The sequence below is a fragment of the Triticum aestivum genome, chromosome 1D, assembly GCF_018294505.1.
Source record: "Triticum aestivum cultivar Chinese Spring chromosome 1D, IWGSC CS RefSeq v2.1, whole genome shotgun sequence".
In the NCBI taxonomy this organism is placed as follows: Eukaryota; Viridiplantae; Streptophyta; class Magnoliopsida; order Poales; family Poaceae; genus Triticum; species Triticum aestivum.
The window spans coordinates 473,631,994-473,655,201 of NC_057796.1; the positions used below are offsets into that span (position 1 = coordinate 473,631,994).

General features: G+C 47.5%; 1 pseudogene; it reads left to right on the forward strand.

Moving 5' to 3' along the window:
- Positions 1-23,208, forward strand: part of LOC123161041 (uncharacterized) — a 60,175-nt pseudogene continuing 36,967 nt past the window's right edge.

Sequence of the window (23,208 nt, forward strand, 5' to 3'; positions counted from 1 at the left end):
ATGGACAAACCAGACAGCCCAGCGCGCGGACGCAAACGGACTTTTGTCCGTTTTATGTTCTCTTTCGACCCATCCCGGGCCCAAGTTTGGGCCGCTTTTGAGGTGAAACGGACAGCGCGTGGAAAGGCGGGACGCGCGCGCTTGTCCTCCCCTGGCCCGCCCGTCGGTGGCACAAAGCACCAGCCCGGCGCCCCATCTCGCGTCATTTCCCCACAAACCCTCACACGTCCCCCCCACCGCCTTCCCCGCCCATGGCCGATGCCCCGCCGAATTCCGGCGGCCAGGACGTCGACCCACCCGGAAAGGTGAAGAAGAAGGCGGCCAAGGGTCCGAAGAAGCCGTGGTCGGAACTCACGCCGGCGGAGCTCGCAAAGATGGACGCGGAATCGGCAAAGAGGAGGAACCGGAGGGCGGTCGTCAAGGGCAAGAACGCCGCGGCCAAGTTCGCTGTCGAGCGCGCTGCGTTGGAGGCCGCGCGGCGCAAGGCCGAGGTCGACGAGAAGGAGGACATCGTCAACAAAGCGCACGTCCTCCCCATGCTTGAAATTTGTTGTCCAGCGAGTTTCTCGGCAGCGCCAGTTGGCCCGACGAGCACAGGCTCTTCGGTCGCCCAGCCTCCGCAGTGCCCCTCGCCGACGTCGCGGACCACGCCTTTGTCGCCCGGTTTTCCTCCGCCAAGGTACGAAGGCCAGACCCGTTTCTTGGGGTCGGCGGACATTGGCGTGATCGTGCCATCCACCCCGCGCCCCTCGGTCGTCATCGACCTCAACGTCACACCGGGGTCCAGCAGCGGTGGCTGGCCGTCCGTCGAGATGCAAAGAAAGCAAGCACGGACGCCGTCTACGGGCACCATGCTGTCGCCCCGTGTCCTGTTTGACGAAATGCCAACACCAACGCCAACGGTCGACGATCCCTTCTACAACCAGTTCATGGAGAATGTCATCTAGGAGGGTGGGCATGGCGGTGCCTACGATCCCGATGAGACCCAAAGTCAGGATGGCCGCGCCCAGTACGGTGCTGATGAAGACATTGAGGCCCACGACCATGCTGACTACGACCATGGTGACTCGTGGCATGAAGATGATGACATCTATTGCGAAGGTGATGGTGATGAAGAGGAATGCATTGATATTGGGGGTGAGCCATTGTTCATCGACGAGCTCACCCAAAGAGCGGAAGCACAAAAGAGGAAGAAGAGCATTCGTACGGGATCATACTCACAAGAGGAGGACAAGTTGATTTGCCAAAGATCTGAGGACCAGTGCGCAACAAAAGGGACTTGTTTTTTGGACAAGAGTTCACAAAACATTCCATGAAAGAAAGTTGTTTGCGCCCTACCAATTTACGAGCGACCATGGCATCACCTCGATTCAAAAGAGGTGGTTGTTCATCCAACAAGAATGCAACAAGTATTGTGCCGCACTTGAGAGCGTTGAAGCACGTCCCGTGAGTGGTCTCAGCATTGGGGCCATGTTATGCTCTCTTATCTTTCATTGCTATGGCCATGAGACTTTGGCCTTCCATATGTTTGCATGTTCAATTGTTGTTGATCGTGTAGGCATTTCAATCTTTGGAAGCATTCAAGGCCCGACACAATGAAAAGCCATTCACTCTCACGCATTCTTGGACGCTCATCAACAATTTCCCTAAGTTCAAAGATCAATACCGTGAACTTCAAAGGAAGAGAGGCAAGAAGACGGCTGTCGGTGTCAAAAGCGGTCGATCTCGGGTAGGGGGTCCCGAACTGTGCGTCTGAGGATCGAAGGTAACAGGAGACAGGGGACACGATGTTTACCCAGGTTTGGGCCCTCTTAATGGAGGTAATATCCTACTTCCTGCTTGATTGACTTTGATGAGTATAGGGGTTACAAGAGTTGATCTACCTCGAGATCATAATGGCTAAACCCTAGATGTCTAGCCTATATGATTTGTCTTAGCCTCTACGGACTAAACCCTCCGGTTTATATAGATACAGGAGGGGCCTAGGGTTGTACAGAGTCGGTTTACAGAGAAAGGAAACTACACATCCGAGCGTCAATCTTGCCATCCACGCAAAGGAGAGTCCCATCTGGACACGGGGAAAGACTTCTACCTTGTATCTTCACAGCCCATCAGTCCGGCCCATATCGCATAGCCCGGACACCCGAGGACCCCATAATCGAGGACTCCCTCAGTAGCCCCTGAACCAGTCTTTCGATGACGATGTGTTCGAGACGCAAATTGTCTTCAACATTGCAAGGCGGGTTCCTCCTCTGAATACTTCAAAGCAGTCTTCTGAACACGAGAACTGTACCTGGCTGTGTATAACAGTTACAACCCTCAACCACAAGGGCACATACTTAATCAAAATAAGGCATGTCTACTGATAGTTTTTCGGCGAAACGTTACGTTGGCCCCTTTATTATTTCAAACGTTTTTCGGCCACCCGCTTCACGTTTCGAGACGCAGCCTCTAGTGACAAGTCTTGTCAAAGCAGCGATCGTGTCCTTTTATTGCGGGATTCTCATCAATGCGGGTTTGTGTAAGTGCATCTAGTGCCACCCCTAGTTGGTTTTGGAGTATTGACGACAAACCTGGTGGAGGGTCTAATGTGTTTGTGAGAATTGCAGGATAACACAGGTAGTAGTCCCTCATTGATTCGGTTTACCTACCTGAGATGACCCCTAAAAATGTATGAAGACATTGAAGACAATGGTGGTATGTGAAGATATTCACATTGAAGACTATGACATAAGAAGACATCGTGTGAAGACTATGGAGCGCGAAGACTTAGTTATTTCATTGTTTCCTTTTCTTCTTTGTTGAGTCATAGGAACCACCGTACTGTTAAGTGGGGTCCCAGTGAACAAAGTCAGAGTGACTGAAGTGATGCTCAACCAAAATCCTATGTCTTCGAGCGAAGACAATGAGAGCAAATCTTATCCAGAGCTGGATGAGTCAGCTTTACTTGTAGCCCAAGTCAAGCTGCCACGTGTGTTTGAAATCTGACCGTTGGAACACGTGTCAGTTCCTTAGTGACCCAGGGTCATTTCGGACAAATCAGGTCGGGTTGCCTAGTGGCTATAAATAGCCCACCCCTACACCATAAATTGGTGGTTGCTCAGAGTTAGTGCACGGCTTTTGTCGTTTGAGAGCAACCCACCTCCGGAGCTTTTGAGAGAGAGAAATCCTTGCGAGGACAAAGCCCAAACACCCAGAGCCAAAGAGTCTTAGGCATCACTGAAGTCTTTCTGTCCGCGTGACATGAAGACTTGTTACACTTAAGGACTGTGAATCCTCCAGCTGGTTAGGCGTCGCGTTCTGAGCATCCAAGAGTCATTGTGGATCGCCGGTGAACGAAGTCTGTGAAGGTTTGGAAGTCTACCTTGAAGACTTACCAGAGTGATTGGGCGAGGACTGGGTGTCTTTAGCTCAAGGGGAATAAGGTGAAGACACGGTCTTCTGAGTTGAATCTCAGCCTCCCTAACCAGACGTACAGTTGTCACGGCAACTGGAACTGATCCAACAAATCCTTTGTCCTCACCAAGTGACTGGTTCTATCCTCTCCCTCTCTTTACTTACAGTTTGTCTTCGTGAAGTCATTGCCTGCTTGCACTACCTGTTTGAATTCACTATGTGACTACTATCGTTGTTTGGCTTCATACTATCTTCCATCCTGATCTTTACTACATACCTGCTATTAGTCTTCTTGCTTTCACTTCATTGAATACTTGACTATGGCTTGCTTAGTGTAGTCTACCTTCCGCCGCATATCAATAGGTTCATTTCTATTGTTTGTCTTCGAAACTCTCATGTTTTGAAGAATTTCATAAAAATCGCCTATTCACCCCCCTCTAGTCGATAACTAGCACTTTCAATTGGTATCAGAGCAAGGTACTCCCTTGTTCTGTGTGATTCGGTTTAACCACCTGGAGTTTTAGCTATGTCGACTGCAGGGATAATCAAAGTCTCCGCTGCTTGCCCCATCTTCGATGGAACTGAATATCCCTACTGGAAGAATAAGATGCGCATGCATCTTGAAGCCATTGATGTCGACCTCTGGTATGTCGTCAAGAATGGTGTTCCCAAGACTGGTGAAGGTGTCACCCCTGCTGATGTCAAGAAGTTCATTAAACTGGATTCTACCGCCAAGAACATCATCTGTGGTCATCTGACCAAAGGACAGTATGGCCGTGTGAGTGCTCTGGAAACGTCAAAGCTAGTCTGGGACTAGCTCTCCAAGGTCAACGAAGGCGTCTCAACCCAGAGAGATCAAAGGATCAGTGTTCTTCGCAACCTCTTCAACCGCTTCAAGAGAAACGACAATGAGAATGTCCAGCTCACGTTTGATCGCCTCACTGACATCACAAATGAGCTTCGTGCTCTCGGGATAAACTCACCCCCATGGCGAGACTAGACAACCCACCCTTTTTCGTTTTCTGCCGCCACTGGGTGGCCGCGCCACTGAGATCACCAAGCATGAAATCGTCAAGACACTCCTGAGATCACTTGACAGCTTGTTCGACACCCTTGCCTTGATGATACAAGAACGCCCTGACTTCAAGACCTAGACCCGTCTGACATACTTGAGAGGCTCAACACACATGAGTTCCAACTATCTGAGAAAAGAGATATCTATGGTCCTAACTATGGCCGAACTCATGCTTTGAAGGCAAAAGCTGTTTCCTCATCTGAAGAAGAATCTGACTGCAGTTCTGGTGATCCTGAAGACGTTGGAAAGGATCTTTCTATGCTTGTGAAGAAGTTCCAGAAGTTCACTAAGAAGAAGGGCTTCAGAAAGTCTTCACGATCCAGCTCAAGAAATGATGAAGCTTCCACTCATGACTACAAGAAGAGAACATGTCACAAGTGCAAGAAACCTGGACACTACATCTCTGAGTGTCCACAGTGGGACAATGAGAACAAGAAGAAGAAGAAATCCTCAAAGTCTTCTTCCAAGTCCTCGTCCAAGTCTTCATCACATAAGAAGAGCTCATCTGGCAAAGGCTTGTGCTTTTGTTGGCAAGGAGATGGATTCAGAGGAGGAGTCTGCTTCTGAGGAGGCGGAGGTGGAGTCTGAGGAGGAGTCCGACCCTGGCGTTGCAAGTCTGGCTCTAGCTACAGCCTACGTTGCCAAGTCCATCTTCAACACTGAAGACAATGGCCCCGTCACCAATGCCGATGCTAATGACAAGGACGACTCTGCTCCCACCTACTGCTTCATGGCACGAGGTGCCAAGGTAAAATCACGCGATGCTTACTTTCAAACATCAAGTGAAGATGACTCTGATTGTGAATCCAAACCCAGCTACAAAACACTTGCTAAAATTGCAACTGAACAACAGAAAGCTATGGAACATACTCAAAAACTGTTAGACAAAAGCGATGACCTGTTGGACGCGGAAATGACCTGTTCTCAGTCCTTAATTGAAGACATAAAAAATCTTCATGTTAAGTACCAGGAACTTGAAAGTCGTCATGAAACGCTCTCAACCACTCATGAAAGCTTTCCTATTATTATCTTCAAAGGAAGCAAGAGCTTGAGAAATTGAGAGCGGCTCATGAAGATCTTCAAAAGGAGAATGAGTCACTTCGCGCTCAACAAATCAGTCCCGCTCAGGAAGGATTTGAACCACCATGTCTAAAATGCCTTGAGCGTGATAACGCTACTTCTGTTGCTAAATGTTCTACAGCTGCCACTGTTGCAATATCTTCAACTGTTGATGTGGTAACTAACCCCTCTACTGAGGATACCACTACTATTGCTGATGAAAATGCTAGGTTGAAGACATTGCTTGAAACAAGGATGTACAAAAGTCTCAAAGGGCATCCGATACTGTGCGATGTCCTCAAAAAGCAGATTCTGAACCGAAACCCTAGGAAAGAGGGTGTTGGGTTCGAGAGGAAAATGAATGTTGATGGCTCCTACTGGAAGCCTGAGCAGTACCCCAAAACCACATGGGTTGCTGCAAAGGGACCTTCAGTGGATCCATCCACCTTATCTGGCTTCACTTGTGCTAACCCTATTATCATTGATGAATCCTTTGATGCAAACTATAAACTGTTTAAGAATCAGAATGGTGAAGTGTTTGCCAGGTATATTGGTACTAACTGCAGGAATGGGCCACCTATGAAGAAGATCTGGGTTCCCAAAAGTTGTCTTGAGAATCTTCCTGTGAATGTCATCATGACACCACCTAGGAAGAAGACAAATCCCAGACCAAAGGCTTCATATGGTCCAAAGGCTTCATACAGACAGAGGACTCACCTGAGTCACCCTAACGCGAATGTTTTGTAGGGAAATCATACTCAGACTTATGAATATGAGCGTGTTTCTTCAAACCGCTATGTTCATAAAACTACGAACTTTTCTGCTTATTCATATGAGTACTATTCACCTCCTGCAAGGCTATTTGCTAGGGCTTCAAAGCCGAAGTTCTCAGATGCTGCACTTAGACTCATTGCTTCTAAGCCACCCCTGAAGATGTGGGTGGTAAGAAGAATTAACTTTCTTTTGCAGGGAAAGGTCTCCAGCCGAAAATCAAAGGCGTCTGATGCTAATGCTGGGGACCTAAAACATCTTGGCGCAAGATCAAATGCCCAAATGGTCTCACTATGTATTTTGTTCCTGAATCGCTTGCCAATCATCCTATCAGTCCTAATCTTGATCTGAGCTTTGATAATCCTCTTGTGCGTCAAATGTTTATGCTTCACAATACTCTTGGTGATGCCTATCCCCCTAACTGTACTGTAGGGTATGACACCTCATGCTTCAGAATGGATTATGGACAGCGGATGCACTAATCATATGACTGGTGATCGAAGTCTTCTCATGGACTCAACTTTACGTCCATCTGACAAGAGTCACATCACATTTGCTGACACTGGTAAAAGCAAGGTATTGGGTCTAGGTAGAGTTGCAATCTCAAAGGATCAGCACATGGATAAAGTGATACTTGTTGAATCCCTTGGTTTCAACTTAATCTGTCTCAATGCTTTGTGACTTGAACATGATTGTGATATTTGGAAAATATCATTGCCTTGTACTAATGGAATCTGACAAGTCTCTAGTCTTTGAAGGGTATCGGAAAGATGATCTGTACATGGTAGATTTCTCAGCAGGACCACAACTTGCCGTATGTCTTCTAGCAAAAGCTTCAGAGTGCTGGCTCTGGCATCGAAGGCTAGGGCATGCTGGCATGAGGAACTTGCACACTCTCGCAAAGAAGAAGCATGTCATAGGCATCGAGGGCGTCAAGTTCAAGAAGGATCACTTGTGCGGTGCCTGCGAAGCTGGAAAGATGACAAGGGCCAAGCATCCCTCGAAGACAATCATGACGACATCTCAACCCTTCGAGCTGCTACACATGGACTTATTTGGCCCTACTCACTACTCTACTCTCACTATTACTGCTTGTCTCTATGGCTTCGTCATTGTTGATGATTATTCAAGATATACGTGGGTGCATATAATTCTCTACAAGACTGAAGTGAAGGATGTCTTCAGACGCTTTGCCAACCGTGCCATGAACAACTATGGCGTCAAGATCAAGCATATCAGAAGTGACAACGGCACAGAGTTCAAGAACACCGGCCTCGACCTTTACCTGGATACGTTGGGCATCACTCATGAGTTCTCAGCTCCGTACACACCTCAGCAGAATGGCATCATGGAGCGAAAGAACAGAACGCTCATTGAGATGGCACGGACGATGCTCGATGAATACACGACTCCAAGAAAGTTCTGGCCTGAAGCTATTGATACTGCATGCCATGTCATCAACCGTGTTTATCTTCACAAGCTTCTGAAGAAGACATCCTATGAACTCCTCACTGGTAAGAAGCCAAATGTCAGTTACTTCAGAGTATTTGGTGCTAGGTGCTGGATCAAGGATCCACATCACACTTCAAAATTTGCACCGAAAGAACATGAAGGTTTTATGCTTGGTTACAGAAAGGATTCGCACTCCTACAGAGTCTTCAACCTCTTTCACTATAAAGTGGTTGAAACTGTGGATGTGCGGTTCGATGAGACTAACGGCTCGCAAAGAGAGCACCTGCCAAATGTGCTAGATGAAGTTCCACCTAGTGAATCCATCAAGCTAATGGGAACTGGAGAAATCATACCGTCTGAAGCACAGCCTGAAGAGGAACTTATCATTTCTGCACCCAATCAACCTGAAGACAATGCTCAGCCTGAAGACAATCCTCCTGACGTTGATAATGATCAGCAAGAACTAAATCATCGTCCAGTTCATCCTCGTGTTGCAAATGAAGTACATATTGAGAAGATAATTGATAGCATCAATGTGCCAGGTCCACTCACTCGTTCAAGAGCAACACAGCTAGCAAATTTCTGTGGGAACTTTGCATTTGTCTCAATATCTGAGCCCAAGAAAGTTGCTGAAGCCTTCATGGAACCTGAATGGATTCAAGCTATGCAAGAAGAGCTTCAACAGTTCAAGCTGAACAATGTCTGGGAACTTGTCAAGCGTCCTCACCCTCACAAGCACAACATAATAGGCACAAAATGGATATATCGCAACAAGCAAGATGAGCATGGCCAAGTCATTAGAAACAAGGCCCGCCTCGTTGCTCAAGGATACACTCAAGTTGAAGGGATTGACTTCGATGAAACATTTGCTCCTGTGGTGAGGCTTGAAGCCATTCGCATACTGCTAGCCTATGCAAATCATCACAACATCCTTCTGTATCAAATGGATGTAAAGAGTGCATTTCTCAACGGCAAAATTAAAGAAGAAGTGTATGTTGCACAACCTCCTGGCTTTGAAGATCCAAAACATCCTGACATGGTATACAAGCTTAACAAGGCACTGTATGGCCTCAAACAAGCCCCTCGTGCTTGGTATGATTCACTCAAAGACTTTCTTAAGAGCAAAGGCTTCAAACCTAGTTCCCTAGATCCTACACTCTTCACAAAGACATATGATGGTGAACTGTTTGTGTGCCAAATATATGTGGATGACATTATCTTCGGCTGCACCAACCAGAAATACAGTGATGAGTTTGGACACATGATGCAAGAGCAATATCAGATGTCCATGATGGGTGAGCTGAAGTTCTTCCTTGGTCTTCAAATTTGTCAACAAAGCAATGTCATCTTCATATCTCAAGAGAAATATCTCAAAGATTGCCTGAAGAAGTTTGGAATGCAAGACTGCAAAGGTTACACGACGCCAATGCCAACCAAAAGTCATCTGTGTCCTGACGCCAATGGTAAAGATTTCGATCAAAAGGTATACCGCTCCATGATTGGTTCTTTACTTTATTTATGTGCATCTAGGCTAGATATTATGCTTAGTATTTGCATGTGTGCTCCATTCCAAGCGACACCAAAGGAATCGCATCACTTAGCTGTGAAGCAAATTCTTCGATATTTGGCTTACACCCCAACATTAGGACTATGGTATCCAAAGGGCTCAGAGTTTGATCTCGTTGGATTCTCGGATGCTAATTATGCTGGCGACAAGGTGGATCACAAGTCTACATCAGGCACATGTCACTTTCTGGGACGATCACTTGTCTGTTGGTCTTCAAAGAAGCAGAACTGTGTATCACTCTCCATTGCTGAATCTGAATACATTGCTGCTGGATCTTGCTGCGCTTAGCTTCTATGGATGAAGCAAACACTCAAGGACTATGGCATCCATCTGAAACAAGTACCACTCTACTGCGACAACGAAAGCGCCATCAAGATTGCCAACAACCCAGTTCAGCACTTGAAGACAAAGCACATTGAAATTCGTCATCACTTTCTCAGAGATCATGTCATGAAGGAAGATATTGATATCATACACGTCAACATTGAAGAGCAACTGGCAGATATCTTCACAAAGCCCTTGGATGAGAAAAGGTTTTGCAAGTTGCGGTGTGAGCTAAATATCTTGGAATCCTTGAATGTCCTGTGATCAGGCACACATCCTAACACTTATGCATGTTGATGACTTAGATGTGCAACACACGAAGTAATGTATGTCTTCAATCAATGAAGACTTACACTCTGAGTGTGAATACATTAATGCGGAATTTGACTTCGGAGCTCCACGATAATTGTGCGCCGTGTCTGGGTCTAATACTTCCTATACGGTGGGTAAAGCCACCACCAAATTCTTCTTCTGAAGTGTTTTTCTCATGGCGTTACATTTGCTAAGTCTTCGCATTTAGTTTGTCTTCAATATTAACATGACTCCATGTTTATCTTCAAAATGTTGATTTGGTCTTATTCTGATATATACATATATTAGTGTTCTGTCCTCTACAGCATTCACTTATAGCTATGTCTTCTCGTTTGAATCTTTTGAACTAAGTGAATGTGATCGGACCCTAACCTCTCTATGCTTCAACCTCAAACTCTATCTATCCAAATCATATGCATTCTGTTGAAAGCCGTCGAATGTCTTCTCTGCGTCCTTGTCAGCAGAAGATACAGAGACAAACATTAAATCTGTTTTAAATGCTCAATTTTTATTGCCTGAAACCCGGAGAAGCCGGAACGACCATCCGACAGTCCAGGCATGAGTGGGAACATGGAACAACTCCCAATGTGTTGCATGTTCGCCACGTGTCCCTCAGATGTGAACCGCCAGGGGCACCTGCGTAATTGCGCTGTGCCGTCCCTTTCCTGATAAATGCACATCCCATCGCGGTCAAAAATCCTTCTTCCACCTCTCCACCTTGACAAACCCTAGCGCCACCGCTAGCTCTCGACGACGCCGGTGACGAAGCGCTTAGCTGCCGTGACCTCACCGACGCCGTCCTCACGCCGGCCGCGGACATCGTCTTCTCCGCCGCCGCCGTAGGTGTCCTCCGTCGCCAAGTTAGGGCACGGAAGATTGAACTGCTCGGCCTCATCTTCTACTCCTTCTAGCAGTTCATCGTGTGGTAAACTAAAACTCTCTTTTTACTGTCTTTTTGATCCGATAGATTCAGTCTTCCTACCAAAAGTGGTTTCTGCCTGCACAAATTTGGATCTATCCTGTTTTGCATCTCATATGATGCCTAGAATATTCACTTATGCTTCGCACAAAGTTAGATTCCTCACTTGTACCTATTCTTGGATTCGTACAAATCTGGAACCAACTCTCAACATATAAGTGAATGTCTTCGCGCTATGAGGTCAATGTCTTCAAAACTCATTTATCTTCAAAATCTTATGAGAATGCATATGACCTCTTCCCCTTCCCTCGCATCTCTAATGCTGTCACAGGTACATGTCCGTGGGAGAATCCCTTGGTCTCATAGTCTGCATTCATTTGCAGAATTCTTACAGCATCATATCAACTCTCCCGAAGCCAGTTCCTGTCTGACCAGCAGACGGAAGCCTTTGACAGTGTTGAAGCCATTCAGTCTGAACTACATGGCCACAGATAAGTTAGCAAGGAAGGGAGGCAAACAGTGCCGTGGGGGAACATAAAGAGATTTTCCACCTGACCTCTATGAGCTATACAAGACAGATCCAGAGGAGGACTACAATCAGCGCAAAACACGAATCCAATGGATTCGAAGATATTGGGCAGAACAATAGTACAAGTACAGGTTCGTGACCCAGGAATATGCTGAAAAGAATGCCATCAAGCGACCCTGGGGAGACATCTTGCACAAAAATCTTCCACCCAGGTCCAGAGCTGAAGCCATTGATCAAGGCTTCTACCCTTGCATGGTCCGTGGACCACAGCCTGCTGATGCTGACCCTTCTTCGTTGCTCTGGTGTCGTGACGACAATCTGTTCAAGCGCAACTTTCAGTTTGCCAAGAACTCGGCCAAAGAGAACAAGAAGTCACAGGGATTAGATTTCAACCCAGGTCCCTCTGCTCCTCGTGCCGATGGCACACGCGAAGCTGAACCCAATCTGTTGGGGATCGTAGCAGAAATTTAAAATTTTCTACGCATCACCAAGATCAATCTATGGAGTTTACTAGCAACGAGAGGGAAGGAGTGCATCTACATACCCTTGTAGATCGCGAGCGGAAGCGTTCAAAAGAACGGGGTTGATGGAGTCGTACTCGTCGTGATCCAAATCACCGAAGATCCTAGCGCCGAACAGACGGCACCTCCGCGTTCAACACACGTATGGTTGGGAGAGACGTCTCCTCCTTCTTGATCCAGCAAGGGGGAAGGAGAGGTTGATGGAGATCCAGCAGCACGACGGCGTGGTGGTGGAAGTAGCGGGGATCTCGGCAGGGCTTCGCCAAGCTCAACGAGAGGGAGGGTTGTTACGGCGGGGGGGGGGGGGGGAGAGGGAGGCGCCAGGGGCTTGGGTGCGCAGCCCTCCCTCCCCCCTTTATATAGGGGCCCTGGGGGGGTGCTGGCCCCTGGAGATCCCATCTCAAGGGGGGGTGGCGGCCAAGGGGGGGACTTTCCCCCCAAGTCAGGTGGGGCGCCCCCCACCCCCAGGGTTTCCAACCCTAGGCGCAGGGGGAGGCCCATGGGGGGCGCACCAGCCCACCAGGGGCTGGTTCCCTTCCCACTTCAGCCCATGGGGCCCTCCGGGATAGGTGGCCCCACCCGGTGGACCCCCGGGACCCTTCCGATGGTCCCGGTACAATACCGGTGACCCCCGAAACTTTCCCGGTGGCTGAAACTGGACTTCATATATACAAATCTTTACCTCCGGACCATTCCGGAACTCCTCGTGATGTCCGGGATCTCATCCGGGACTCCGAACAACTTTCGGGTTACCGCATACTAGAATCTCTACAACCCTAGCGTCACCGAACCTTAAGTGTGTAGACCCTACGGGTTCGGGAGACACGCAGACATGACCGAGACGACTCTCCGGTCAATAACCAACAGCGGGATCTGGATACCCATGTTGGCTCCCACATGCTCCTCGATGATCTCATCGGATGAACCACGATGTCGAGGATTCAAGTAATCCTGTATACAATTCCCTTTGTCAATCGGTACGTTACTTGCCCGAGATTCTATCGTCGGTATCCCAGTACCTCGTTCAATCTCGTTACCGACAAGTCACTTTACTCGTACCGTAATGCATGATCCCGTGACCAATCACTTGGTCACATTGAGCTCATTATGATGATGCATTACCGAGTGGGCCCAGAGATACCTCTCCGTCATACGGAGTGATAAATCCCAGTCTCGATCTGTGCCAACCCAACAGACACTTTCGGAGATACCTGTAGTGCACCTTTATGGTCACCCAGTTACGTTGTGACGTTTGGTACACCCAAAGCATTCCTACGGTATCCGGGAGTTGCACGATCTCATGGTCTAAGGAAATGGTACTTGACATTAGAAAAGCCTCAGCAAACGAATTACACGATCTAGTGCTATGCATAGGATTGGGTCTTGTCCATCACATCATTCTCCTAATGATGTGATCCCGTTATCAGTGACATCCAATGTCCATGGTCAGGAAACAGTAACCATCTATTGATCAACGAGCTAAGCAACTAGAGGCTCACTAGGGACATGTTATGGTCTATGTGTTCACACATGTATTACGATTTCCGGATAACACAATTATAGCATGAACAATAGACAATTATCATGAACAAGGAAATATAATAATAACCATTTTTATTATTGCCTCTAGGGCATATTTCCAACAGTCTCCCAGTTGCACTAGAGTCAGTAATCTAGTTACATTGTGATGAATCGTACACCCATAGAGTTCTAGTGTTGATCATGTTTTGCCCGTGGAAGAGGTTTAGTCAACGGATCTGCGACATTCAAATCCGTGTGTACTTTACAAATATCTATGTCTCCATTTTGAACATTTTCACGAATGGAGTTGAAGCGACGCTTGATGTGCCTGGTCTTCTTGTGAAACCTGGGCTCCTTGGCAAGGGCAATAGCTCCAGTGTTGTCACAGAAGAGAGTCATCAGCCCCGATGCATTGGGAATGACTCCTAGGTCGGCAATGAACTCCTTCATCCAGATTGCTTCATGTGCTGCCTCCGAGGCTGCCATGTACTCCGCTTCACATGTAGATCCCGTTATGACGCTTTGCTTGCAACTGCACCAGCTGACTGCCCCACCATTCAAAATATACACGTATCCGGTTTGTGACTTAGAGTCATCCAGATCTGTGTCGAAGCTAGCATCGACGTAACCCTTTACGACGAGCTCTTCGTCACCTCCATAAACGAGAAACATATCCTTAGTCCTTTTCAGGTACTTCAGGATGTTCTTGACCGCTGTCCAGTGTTCCATGCCGGGATTACTTTGGTACCTTCCTACCAAACTCACGGCAAGGTTTACATCAGGTCTGGTACACAGCATGGCATACATAATAGACCCTATGGCCGAGGCATAGGGGATGACACTCATCTTTTCTCTATCTTCTGCCGTGGTCGGGCATTGAGCCGTGCTCAATCTCACACCTTGCAATACAGGCAAGAACCCCTTCTTGGACTGATCCATATTGAACTTCTTCAATATCTTGTCAAGGTATGTGCTTTGTGAAAGACCTATGAGGCATTTCGATCTATCTCTATAGATCTTGATGCCTAATATGTAAGCAGCTTCTCCAAGGTCCTTCATTGAAAAACACTTATTCAAGTAGGCCTTTATACTTTCCAAGAATTCTATATCATTTCCCATCAATAGTATGTCATCCACATATAATATGAGAAATGCTACAGAGCTCCCACTCACTTTCTTGTAAACACAGGCTTCTCCATAAGTCTGTGTAAACCCAAACGCTTTGATCGTCTCATCAAAGCGAATGTTCCAACTCCGAGATGCCTGCACCAGCCCATAGATTGAGCGCTGGAGCTTGCATACTTTGTTAGCATTCTTAGGATCGACAAAACCTTCCGGCTGCATCATATACAATTCTTCCTTAAGGAAGCCGTTAAGGAATGCCGTTTTGACGTCCATTTGCCATATTTCATAATCGTAGAATGCGGCAATTGCTAACATGATTCGGACGGACTTCAGCTTCGCTACGGGTGAGAAGGTCTCATCGTAGTCAACTCCTTGAACTTGTCGATAACCCTTAGCGACAAGTCGAGCTTTATAGATGGTAACATTTCCATTCGCGTACGTCTTCTTCTAAAAGATCCATTTATTTTCTATCGCTTGCCGATCATCGGGCAAGTCTGTCAAAGTCCACACTTTGTTTTCATACATGGATCCTATCTCGGATTGCATGGCTTCAAGCCATTTGTTGGAATCTGGACCCGCCATTGCTTCTTCATAGTTCGAAGGTTCATCGTTGTCCAACAACATGATTTCCAAGACAGGGTTGCCGTACCACTCTGGTGCGGAACGTGTCCTTGTGGACCTACGAAGTTCAGTGGTAACTTGATCATGATCGTCATCATTAACTTCCTCTCTAGTCGGTGCAGGCACCACAGAAACATTTTCTTGTGCTGCGCTACTTTCCGGTTCAAGAGGGGTCATCTCATCAAGTTCCACTTTCCTCCCACTTACTTCTTTCGAGAGAAACTCTTTCTCCAGAAAGGACCCGTTCTTGGCAACGAAGATCTTGCCTTCGGATCTGAGGTAGAAGGTATACCCAATGGTTTCCTTAGGGTATCCTATGAAGACGCATTTTTCCGACTTGGGTTTGAGCTTTTCAGGTTGAAGTTTCTTGACATAAGCATCGCATCCCCAAACTTTAAGAAACGACAGCTTAGGTTTCTTTCCAAACCATAATTCATACGGTGTCGTCTCAACGGATTTCGACGGAGCCCTATTTAAAGTGAATGCGGCAGTCTCTAAAGCATAACCCCAGAATGATAGCGGTAGATCGGTAAGAGACATCATAGATCGCACCATATCCAATAAAGTGCGATTACGACGTTCGGACACACCATTATGCTAAGGTGTTCCAGGCGGCGTGAGTTGTGAAACAATTCCACATTTCCTTAAGTGTGTGCCAAATTCGTGACTCAAATATTCCCCTCCACGATCTGATCGTAAGAACTTTATTTTTCTGTCACGTTGATTCTCAACCTCACTCTGAATTTCCTTGAACTTTTCAAAGGTCTCAGACTTGTGTTTCATTAAGTAGACATACCCATATCTACTCAAGTCATCAGTGAGGGTGAGAACATAACGATAGCCACCGCGAGCCTCGACGCTCATTGGACCGCACACATTAGTATGTATGATTTCCAATAAGTTGGTTGCTCGCTCCATTGTTCCGGAGAATGGAGTCTTGGTCATTTTGCCCATGAGGCATGGTTCGCACGTGTCAAATGATTCATAATCAAGAGACTCCAAAAGTCCATCTGCATGGAGTTTCTTCATGCGTTTGACACCAATGTGACCAAGGCGGCAGTGCCACAAGTATGTGGGACTATCATTATCAACCTTACATTTCTTGGCATTCACACTATGAATATGTGTAACATCACGTTCGAGATTCATTAAGAATAAACCATTGACCAGCGGGGCATGACCATAAAACATATCTCTCATATAAATAGAACAACCATTATTCTCGGATTTAAATGAGTAGCCATCTCGCATTAAACGAGATCCAGATACAATGTTCATGCTCAAAGCTGGCACTAAATAACAATTATTGAGGTTTAAAACTAATCCCGTAGGTAAATGTAGAGGTAGCGTGCCGACGGCGATCACATCGACCATGGAACCATTCCCGACGCGCATCGTCACCTCGTCCTTCGCCAGTCTCCGCTTATTCCGCAGCTCCTGCTTTGAGTTAAAAATATGAGCAACCGCACCGGTATCAAATACCCAGGAGCTACTACGAGCGCTAGTTAGGTACACATCAATAACATGTATATCACATATACCTTCGGTATTGCCGGCCTTCTTATCCGCTAAGTACTTGGGGCAGTTCCGCTTCCAGTGACCGTTTCCCTTGCAATAAAAGCACTCAGTCTCAGGCTTAGGTCCATTCTTTGTCTTCTTCCCGGCAGCTTGCTTACCGGGCGCGGCAACTCCCTTGCCGCCTTTCTTGAAGTTCTTCTTATCCTCGCCTTTCTTGAACTTAGTGGTTTTATTCACCATCAACACTTGATGTTCCTTTTTGATCTCCACCTCCGCTGATTTCAGCATTGAATATACCTCAGGAATGGTCTTTCCATCCCCTGCATATTAAGTTCATCACAAAGCTCTTGTAGCTAGGTGGGAGCGACTGAAGGATTCTTTCAACGACCGCGTCATCCGGGAGATTAACTCCCAGCTGAGACAAGCGGTTGTGCAACCCAGACATTTGGAGTATGTGTTCGCTGACGGAACTATTCTCCTCCATCTTACAACTGTAGAACTTGTTGGAGACTTCATATCTCTCGACCCGGGCATGAGCTTGGAAAACCATTTTCAGCTCTTGGAACATCTCATATGCTTCGTGCTGCTCAAAACGCTTTTGGAGCCCCGGTTCTAAGCTGTAAAGCATGCCGCACTGAACCAGGGAGTAATCATCACTACGCGACTGCCAGGCGTTCAGAACGTCTTGAGTTGCTGGGAAAACAGGTGCATCACCTAGCGGTGCTTCAAGGACATATGCTTTCTTGGCAACTATGAGGATAATCCTCAGGTTACGGACCCAGTCCGTGTAGTTGCTACCATCGTCTTTCAGCTTGGTTTTCTCTAGTACGCGTTGAAGTTGAGGGCAACATTAGCGTGGGACATTTGATCTACAAGACATATTGTTAAGATTTTTAGACTAAGTTCATGATAATAAAGTTCATCTAATAAAATTATTAACGAACTCCCACTCAGATAGACATCCCTCTAGTCATCTAAGTGTTACATGATCCGAGTCAACTAGGCCGTGTCCGATCATCACGTGAGACGGACTAGTCATCATCGGTGAACATCTTTATGTTGATCGTATCTGCTATACGACTCATGTTCGACCTTTTGGTCTCTTGTGTTCCGAGGCCATGTCTGTACATGCTAGGCTCGTCAAGTCAACCTAAGTGTATTGCGTGTGTAAATCTGGCTTACACCCGTTGTATGCGAACGTTAGAACCTATCACACCCGATCATCACGTGGTGCTTCGGAACAACGAACCTTCGCAACGGTGCACAGTTAGGGGGAACACTTTCTTGAAATTTTAGCGAGGGATCATCTTATTTATGCTACCGTCGTTCTAAGCAAATAAGATGTAAAACATGATAAACATCACATGCAATCAAATAGTGACATGATATGGCCAATATCATTTTGCTCCTTTTGATCTCCATCTTCGGGGCGCCATGTTCATCATCGTCACCGGCATGACACCATGATCTCCATCATCATGATCTCCATCATCGTGTCTTCATGAAGTTGTCTCGCCAATTATTACTGCTACTACTATGGCTAACGGTTAGCAATAAAGTAAAGTAATTACATGACGTTTCAGTTGACACGCAGGTCATAAATAAATTAAGACAACTCCTAGGCTCCTGCCGGTTGTCATACTCATCGACATGCAAATCGTGATTCCTATTACAAGAACATGATCAATCTCATACATCACATATATCATTCATCACATCCTTCTGGCCATATCACATCACATGACACTTGCTGCAAAAACAAGTTAGACGTCCTCTAATTGTTGTTGCAAACTTTTACGTGGCTGCTATAGGTTTCTAGCAAGAACGATTCTTACGTACGCCAAAACCACAACGTGATATGCCAATTTCTATTTACCCTTCATAAGGACCCTTTTCATCGAATCCGATCCGACTAAAGTGGGAGAGACAGACACCCGCTAGCCACCTTATGCAACTAGTGCATGTCAGTCGGTGGAACCTGTCTCACGTAAGCGTACGTGTAAGGTCGGTTCGGGCCGCTTCATCCCACGATGCCGCCGAATCAAGATAAGACTAGTAACGGCAAGTAAATTGACAAAATCAACGCCCACAACAACTTGTGTTCTACTCGTGCATAGAAACTACGCATAGACCTAGCTCATGATGCCAGTGTTGGGGATCGTAGCAGAAATTTCAAATTTTCTACGCATCACCAAGATCAATCTATGGAGTTTACTAGCAAAGAGAGGGAAGGAGTGCATCTACATACCCTTGTAGATCGCGAGCGGAAGCGTTCAAGAGAACGGGGTTGATGGAGTCGTACTCGTCGTGATCCAAATCACCGATGATCCTAGCGCCGAACGGACGGCACCTCCGCGTTCAACACACGTACGGTTGGGAGAGACGTCTCCTCCTTCTTGATCCAGCAAGGGGGAAGGAGAGGTTGATGGAGATCCAGCAGCACAACGGCGTGGTGGTGGAAGCAGCGGGGATCTCGGCAGGGCTTCGCCAAGCTCAGCGAGAGGGAGAGGTGTTACGGGGGGAGAGGGAGGCGCCAGGGGCTTGGGTGCGCAGCCCTCCCTCCCCCCTTTATATAGGGGCCCTGGGGGGGCGCCGGCCCCTGGAGATCCCATCTCAAGGGGGGGCGGCGGCCAAGGGGGGGACTTGCCCCCCAAGTCAGGTGGGGCACCCCCCACCCCCAGGGTTTCCAACCCTAGGCGCAAGGGGAGGCCCATGGGGTGCGCACCAGCCCACCAGGGGCTGGTTCCCTTCCCACTTCAGCCCATGGGGCCCTCTGGGATAGGTGGCCCCACCCTGTGGACCCCCGGGACCCTTCCGGTGGTCCCGGTACAATATCGGTGACCCCCGAAACTTTCCCGGTGGCCGAAACTGGACTTCCTATATACAAATCTTTACCTCCGGACCATTCTGGAACTCCTCGTGATGTCCGAGATCTCATCCGGGACTCCGAACAACTTTCGGGTCACCGCATACTAATATCTCTACAACCCTAGCGTCACCGAACCTTAATTGTGTAGACCCTACGGGTTCGGGAGACACGCAGACATGACCGAGACGACTCTCCGGTCAATAACCAACAGCGGGATCTGGATACCCATGTTGGCTCCCACATGCTCCTCGATGATCTCATCGGATGAACCACGATGTCGAGGATTCAAGTAATCCCGTATACAATTCCCTTTGTCAATCGGTACGTTACTTGCCCGAGATTCGATCGTCGGTATCCCAATACCTCGTTCAATCTCGTTACCGACAAGTCACTTTACTCGTACCGTAATGCATGATCCCATGACCAATCACTTGGTCACATTGAGCTCATTATGATGATGCATTACCGAGTGGGCCCAGAGACAAATCCAAGTCTCGATCTGTGCCAACCCAACAGACACTTTCGGAGATACCTGTAGTGCACCTTTATGGTCACCCAGTTACGTTGTGACGTTTGGTACACCCAAAGCATTCCTACGGTATCCGGGAGTTGCACGATCTCATGGTCTAAGGAAATGATACTTGACATTAGAAAAGCCTCAGCAAACGAACTACACGATCTAGTGCTATGCTTAGGATTGGGTCTTGTCCATCACATCATTCTCCTAATGATGTGATCCCGTTATCAATGACATCCAATGTCCATGCTCAGGAAACAGTAACCATCTATTGATCAACGAGCTAGTCAACTAGAGGCTCACTAGGGACATGTTATGGTCTATTTGTTCACACATGTATTACGATTTCCGGATAACACAATTATAGCATGAACAATAGACAATTATCATGAACAAGGAAATATAATAATAACCATTTTTATTATTGCCTCTAGGGCATATTTCCAACACAATCTTGTTGGGCCCTTCTACAACCTAGAAGGTCTCATCACTCACATTATGGTTCAAGGGACTGCCGTGGATCACTCCGCAGATGACGCTGATTCTGACGAAGCGCCTGCACCACCGAAGCTTAAGAAGCTGAAGAAACCCAAGGCTTCGAAGCCTTCCACTGCACCAAAAGCTTCACGAGCGAAGCCTCTGGCCACTGCTCCTCCTTTACCGAGTGTGCAGTCTGAAGATCTCTCACGCATCTCCAAGTCTGAGAAGAAGAAGAAAAAGCCCATGCACACCACTGGTCAAGCACTGACCCCTGCTGCTGTTCTAAGAAATGAGAACGACGCCATTGATCTGTCGAGTGATGACGATCTTGCTAATGATGCTCTTGAACTGCTGATAAAGAGCACGCAAGAGGCGGAAATCTTCAATGATTTGCCTCTCTTTGACGTGGATGTGTTGAACAATTTCATTGACGAGTGGTTTGACACCCCCAATCTCAGCTTTGATGATCTGCAACTCCCCATTGGCCTCAGCGTCTCCTTCCATGGAGCCATTGCTCCTGAGCTGGCTCTAGCTCAGAAAATTGTTGAAATGAAGCACAAGATCGACTATGAAAAGGCTCAGTTCAAGAAGCATATGGCCAACCTCAGTGTGACAGACGTCCAAAACTTCAAGACAATGCTGCATGAGCTCAAGGAGGCATTTCACAAGAAACGTAACGAAGCCAAAGGTTCTCGAGAGAGAATGAAGCATCTGGCGGCAAAGTGTGTTCAAGCTTACAATGAAGCTGAGAAGCGCAAGGCACTTGGGCGTCCTGGCATCGACCCCAAGATGGCTGCCAAGCAGAAGAAGCCTGCTGTGGACCAAGCTGATACATCCAGGTGGGAAGAACCTCGCATTGTCTTCCCTGCTAGTATGACAGGCGTGAAGCCTAAGGTCCCCACAGTGGCTTCAGAGCTTCAGAAAACAAGGGCAGCTGAAGCCAAAGCCAGAAAACGCAAGACCAAGAACACCACTAACGAGGCTCCACCTGCCAAGAAGCGTAAAACCAAGAAGAAAGATCGGGCTGCTCCCACAGAGCCCCTTGTCGTCGAGCCAATTTTTGTTGCTCGTCCTACATCTGCACAACAAGAGCGTCGTTTGATAGTTCATGAGCCTGCTTCCCAGAGGCTCCTGAAGCTGAAGACATTCCAGCTGTCAACCCCATCGCAGCTGAAGACATTGGTCCCCAAGACAATGTACAAGATGATGAAGTCCTTCCTCAGATCGAGCACAATGTGGTATCATCGCCTGTTCTCACGAACAGCAAACTCATCAGCATTGGTCGTCCTTTGACGCCAATCGCTCAGGATGATTCATGGGCTGATCACCCTCAAGACTCCTCCCGACAAGAAGAAACACCAGCTACTCCCCCAACTCAAGTCACCACTCCGGTGCTTCAAGATGATGACTTTGAGGCCCAACCTACTCCATCTCCACAAGCGTCGCTAGCATTCCGCAGGCTTCGTAAAGGACCAAGGCCACAAGTCACTCTGTCGAGTGTTCCAGAAGGAGAAGAGCACCAATCAGTATCACGCCAAGTTTTTCCTGAAGCCTCTCCTACTGCGAACATCTCCACGTCTGAAGCCAAAGCGGCTGAAGACATTCCGGCTGCATCAGCCGATGAACAAGAAGAGCCAAGAATTGAAGAAGAACATGTTGCTACACCGCCAACCAACCCTGAAGTTGTTCTCGAGGAGAACGTGTTCGACCCTCCAGCTACTCGAGTGGAGGTTGATAACATTGAGGCGACCACCAACACCAACACTGAAGCCAATGACGTTGTCATGGCTGACGCTCATGTGGCTCCTGAAGTTAATGTGGTGCCCGAAGTGATTGCACCTGAAGTCAATGCTGCACCTGATGCAAATCTGCAGTCTGAAGTCACTACCACAACCACTGCCACTGCTCCTGGACCGCCTCCAAGGCCACACACCATCGAGCAAGCATTTGATCGTGGTCAGTTGGTTACTGTCAGATGGCCCATTCTGGTTCCTCCACCTGCTGCCGGTCCACAATTTGACTATCATGTCGAGCACAGGCCTCAGGTCCAGAAGCCTAAGCCAAGACCGCCAAGGTTTCCAGGTACTACAACTTCACCAGGGTCGTTAAATGCTAATGGCTTCATTACGCACAACACTTTCTTCGATAGTGCCAAGAACCCCTATTCCAAGCCAAGGATCTCATCTGATCGGTTCTGGAGCTATCAGCAGCGCAATTACTATTCTTGTGTTCTCTATGACCAAGGGCGCATCTTCCCACATATGCGTCTAGACTGTGAAGCCATTGCTGGACTGCCCTGCCTAGAAGAAGCCCTAGACTGCTTCCGTGATGCTGGTCTTCTGAACTTTGTGACTGATAAGGAGCATTGGAATGAAGAGCTTCTGCTACAATTTTATGCTACCCACCACATTCGCGACTACAACAGGGATCCGAAGACTTGGGTCATTGAGTGGATGGCAGGCAATGTCCATCATGAAGCCAAAGCTCTTGATATCATTGAGCTAACTGGCCTGCCCACTCCAGGTGAACTCTTCGAGATTGGTTGTCAGCTTCACCGCTATGCATTGGAGAGCATTTTTCAGAAGCCCGAGCCCAACATGAGCCAAATGCTAAGCATGATGAAGCCTCTGCG